The 5,591-nt window shown below is 40.5% G+C and overlaps 1 non-coding gene across 1 annotated transcript; it reads left to right on the forward strand.

Moving 5' to 3' along the window:
* Nucleotides 1-3,811: 3,811 nt before the first annotated feature.
* LOC141722192 (small nucleolar RNA R71) lies at nt 3,812-3,918 on the forward strand. The gene has a single exon (XR_012575216.1). It is a non-coding gene; the product is annotated as a small nucleolar RNA R71 (small nucleolar RNA).
* The last annotated feature ends 1,673 nt before the right edge of the window (nt 3,919-5,591 follow it).

Genomic DNA, 5,591 nt, shown 5'->3' on the forward strand with positions numbered 1-5,591 from the left:
TTTGAAAAACTCCTCCTTATTTTTCTTCAAAAAGCCGAGAGCATGAAGAAGAAGAAAGAGAGATTTTTGTGTTTTTGCTTTGATTTGATTTTTGGTTGGTTGTTTTTGTTTTGTTTTAGGTCAATTACCCATTTACCCTTTATTTTGTGTGGTTAATATTCCACCACATTTCCTTCCCTCTTATGTCATGCTTGCATCACTTTGTGATGTCATCACCCCTCCTTTGTCCTCTTTCTATTGGTTGGATGACATCATCCCCTCTAATCTCTTTGATTAACTTCCTAATTGTTTGCCTAATGACCTCTGATCTGTTATACGGTTCGCTTAACTTTCGTTCTCGTTTATCGTTTGAGGGATCATACCCAGGATCTTATTACTTGGGTTCCCTTAACCTTTCTCCATACATTATATTCCTTTTATGATCCTCTCTTATAATCCTTGAATTTAAATCCTTTTAATCATGTTACCTTATACTCAATTCTTTTCGTATCTAGTGGATTTCCGGGAAAAATCAAAGTGTTCGGAATTGGATTCTGACGATCTTTACATACACTTATATACCATATAGAGTACTAATAAAATCTCAGAATATCCATAACAGAACCCCTACATAGTGTGGCATGAAAAGTTTTCTCATTCAGCAAAAACACTATTCATAAGGGTTTCAAAAATTTCCAAAAATTGGGGTTATTACAATTTGGGCCCCATTTAAGGTCTTACTAGCATAGTAGACCACATGAAAGAGATTATTCTTGCGCTGCCCAAGAACTGCACCTACCGCATAATCACTCGCATCACACATCATCTCAAAAGGCTCTGTCCAATCCGGTGCTGTAATAACTGGTGCAGTGATTAAACTCTTCTTGAGAGTCTCGAATGCCGTCAAACATTCATCATCAAATTTGAAAGGCACATCTTTCTCAAGCAAGTTGCACAACGGCTTAGATATCGTTGAAAAGTCCTTGATGAACCGCCGATAAAAACCCGCATGACCAAGAAAACTACGGATTCCTTTCACAGAAATAGGTTGTGGAAGATTTTCAATGACTCCCACCTTGGCTTTATCCACCTCAAGACCCTTGTTAGAGACCTTATGCCCCAGAATAATGCCTTCACGCACCATAAAATGACATTTCTCCCAATTGAGCACCAAATTCGTTTCCACACACCTTTTGAGCACGACACAAAGATTAATCAAACATTCATCATACGAATGTCCAAAGAGGGAGAAGTCGTCCATGAACACCTCAACATTATTCCCAATCATGTCAGAGAATATAGCCATCATACATCTCTGAAAAGTGGTTGGTGCACCACATAAACCAAACGAAACTCTGCGAAAAGCAAACGTGCCAAATGGACAAGTGAAGGTAGTCTTTTCCTGATCCTCTGGTGCAATACAAATCTGATTATACCCTGAGTAGCCATCCAGAAGATAATAATACTCATGACCAGCCAACCTGTCAAGCATCTGATCAATAAATGGAAGAGGGAAGTGATCCTTCATCGTGGCCTTGTTCAGCTTTCGGTAATACATGCATACTCTCCATCCTGTAACTGTTCGAGTGGGGATGAGCTCATTCTTCTCATTTGCTACCACAGTGATACCTCCTTTCTTAGGCACACATTGTACGGGGGTCACCCAAGAACTGTCAGAAATAGGATAAATGATGCCTGCATCCAGCCATTTCAGAATTTCTTTCTTCACCACCTCCTTCATGATAGGATTCAGTCTACGCTGTTGCTCAACAGTTGGCTTACTACCCTCCTCTAGCAGAATTTTATGCATACAATATGAAGGGCTGATCCCTTTGATGTCTGCTATGGTCCATCCAACAGCTGATTTGAATTCTCTCAAAATCCTTAAGAGCTTGTCTTCCTCACTACCTGAAAGGTCAGATGCAATAATAACAGGTAAAGTAGATGCATCACCTAAAAAAGCATACCTCAAGTGTTCAGGTAATGGCTTGAGCTCCAAGGTAGGTGCTTCTTCAATTGATAGTTTAAGCTTTCCTTCAGCATTCTTGAGGTCAGAAGTACCAAGAGATTCAAACGGCATGTCCAGCTTTCGCCTCCAGGGAGAAGCATCCAAAAATTGTAATTGCTCGTTGACATCTTCATCATCACTGTCAAAATCCCCCACTAAGGCCTTTTCTAATGCATCAAACATTAGCATATGATCGAGTTCTGAAGTAACTGCAGAATCAATCACATCCACTTTTAAGCACTCCTCATCTTCTGTAGGGAATTTCATTGCTTTGAATACATTAAAGGTCACATCCTGATCCTGCACCCGCATAGTAAGTTCACCTTTCTGCACATCTATCAAGGTACGGCCAGTAGCCAAGAAAGGTCTTCCCAAGATTATGGGAATCTTCTTATCTTCCTCGAAATCCAGAATAACAAAGTCTGCAGGAAAGAAGAGCTTATCCACCTTGACTAGCACATCCTCCACTATGCCCCTTGGGTAAGTAATAGAACGATCAGCCAATTGTAGAGACATGTAGGTGGGTTTTGGATCAGGCAAATCCAACTTTTTAAAGATCGACAACGGCTCAGATTGATGCTTGCTCCCAAATCACAAAGGCACTTGTCAAACGACAATTTGCCAATGGTGCAAGGAATGGTGAAGCTACCTGAATCTTTAAGCTTTGGAGGTAACTTTTGCTGCAGAACAGTGCTGCATTCTCTAGTTAGAGCAACGGTCTCAAGGTTATCCAGTTTCACCTTCCTTGAAAGAATACTCTTCATAAACTTCGCATAACTAGGCATTTGCTCCAGAGCCTCAGCGAAAGGTATATTGATGTGAAGTTTCTTGAACACCTCCAGAAACTTACCGAACTGCTTATCCAGCTTTTGTTGTTGCAATCTCTTAGGGAAAAGTGGTGGAGGATAGAGTTGTTTCTCCCCTGTATTACCCTCAGGCAGAGTGTGTTCAACAGTAGTCTTCCTTGGTTCCGCCGCTTTCTCCTTTTGCTTCTCTTTTTCATCTCTAACTTCAGCTTCTCCTTCTTTTGCCTTTTCAGCATCAGCAACTTTCCCAGACCTTAAGGTAATAGCCTTCACTTGCTCTTTAGCTTCCTTCCTTCCTGGCACTTCCGTGTCACTGGGAAGTGTTCCCGGTTGACGATTGAGCACTGCATTGGCTATTTGACCGATTTGATTTTCCAAGGTCTTGATAGAAACCGCCTGACTCTTGCATAACTGCTTAAGTTCCTCAAAATCAGCACTAGTAGGTGCAGCTGCACTTCCCTGTTGAGGATATGATTGCCTTTGAGCATATTGCTGCGGTTGCTGGAATCCAGGTGGATTGAACTATTTACTCACACCTTGCTGATATGGTGGCTGAATAGCATTCTGATTATTACCCCAGCTGAAATTTGGATGATTTATGTTGTTAGGATGATAAGTAGCTGGTACAGGCTGCTGTTGTCACTGATAATTATTCACATACTGAACAGATTCGTTGACGAGAGAACACTGATCTGTAGCATGAGAACCTGCATAAAGCTCACAGACTATAGCTATTTGATTAACTCCATATGTAGCTAGAGAATCGACCTTCATAGACAGCCCTTGGAGCTGCGCTGCAATAGCAGTGGCTGTATCGACTTCCAGAATACCTGCTACCTTCCCAGGCATCATCCTCTGAGTTGGGTTTTGATGCTCATTTGCAGCCATAGTCTCGATAAGATTATAAGCCTCAGTATAGCTTTTGGCCCATAAGGCGCCCCCAGCTGCTGCATCGAGCATGGGCCGAGATTGGGCCCCCAAACCATTATAGAAACCAGTGATCACCATCCAATCGGGCATTCCATGATGTGGACACTTTCTCAACATTTCCTTGTAGCGTTCCCAAGCTTCGCACATAGATTCTGTAGGTTGCTGCGCAAACTAAGTAAGAGCACTCCTCATAGCAGCAGTCTTTGCCATCGGATAAAACTTCACCAGAAACTTTTGCGCAAGATCTTGCCAAGTAGTGATGGACCCAGCTGGTTCAGAATGTAACCAGTCCTTAGCTTTGTCCCTCAGTGAGAATGGGAAAAGCCTCAGTTTGATAGCCTCATCGGTCACGCCATTATACTTGAAAGTACTGCAGATCTCGACAAAATTCCTTATGTGCATGTTGGGGTCTTCAGTCGCAGCACCTCCAAAAGAAACAGAATTCTGCACCACTGAATAGTGCCCGGCTTGATTTCAAAGGTGTTATCTTGAATAGCCGGATGAAGAATGCTTGACTGAATGTCATCAATTTTAGGCCGAGAAAAGTCCATAAGAGCTGGATCGGCCTGAACAATACGATCACCCATGATTATTGGTTCTTTCTGTTCACTTCCTGAATCTGAATCTTCAAAATCTATCTTCTCCGAAATATCAAGAACTTCGTTTGTCTCCTCAGCTGTATCTAAAGTCCTCTTGCGAGTACGAGAACGAGTTTGCATAAACGCTCACTAAAGTACCTGAAACACAACCAGAAACAATAAGTAACTAATACGTCTTAATCACTGAGTCCTAACGACCAATGATGGTAAGTACATAAACTAAACAAATACGCCGAGTCCCCAGCAGCGGTGCCAAAAACTTGTTAGGGCAAAAACACGCGCTAATAATACACGCAAGTATACGTGTTCACAAGTAATATAGAATACTTTCTAGTTCCTTCCCATAGAGACTCAGACTAATTATTGTTCAATTAAACTCACTCACCAATGTATGATTACTTCTCAATGTTAAGACACTAACACTTAGAATTATTGACTAATTATTAACTACAATTAACTACCAAAATTAACCACATAATTAACACTTCGAATTAACAATATTAAAACACTCATGAGATCACAACTTCATTACTACTTCCTACAATAGTTATTGTTATTACCCTTAGCATGCAACAGTGATGATATTAATCGAATAACACGAAACTGATAAAAGCCAACTCTCATTGTACTAATACCATTCTACCAAACATCCACAATTAAGATAGAAGTTGAATAGGCATCAATTATGTTGAGTTCCTATATGTCTACAGAAATTGACAACATAGTGATTTAAGCACAAGTTATTCCTTTCGATTACACAAGGCGAATAAAACGGTTAGAGTTACCCACTAATCATGCACATCATACATGAACTTATGCTAGCATGGCAAGTTCTAAATCTCGAGATCCACCATCACTTCATAAGAGATTAACACCCTATCTTATATGTTCGCGACGCACATAAGACGAATACGCACAACCAATACTAGATATCATACAATCATCACACACTAAGGTATTAAACAATTAACTAAAGAATTCCATAAATCCGTTACGACCCCATGATCACGATTAGCCCATGATAGCACTTATCGTCATCATGGGTTCATATGAAAATATGATAAATAAACACAAGAGAATAATATCTAAACTAATTATATTAAACCAGAGTACGTCAGAAGAGTAATTAGGTTCAAAAGCAAGAAAACTAGCATCCAACGTTACAACGAAATAAGAAACACAAGAAAATATGCTTCCTCTTCGTTGCGGTGTGCTAAAACGGCCTTCTTCCTTATCTCCTTCACTCTTTGCTTAATACAACGATCCAAC

This window comes from Apium graveolens, chromosome 4, assembly GCF_009905375.1.
Source record: "Apium graveolens cultivar Ventura chromosome 4, ASM990537v1, whole genome shotgun sequence".
In the NCBI taxonomy this organism is placed as follows: domain Eukaryota; kingdom Viridiplantae; phylum Streptophyta; class Magnoliopsida; order Apiales; family Apiaceae; genus Apium; species Apium graveolens.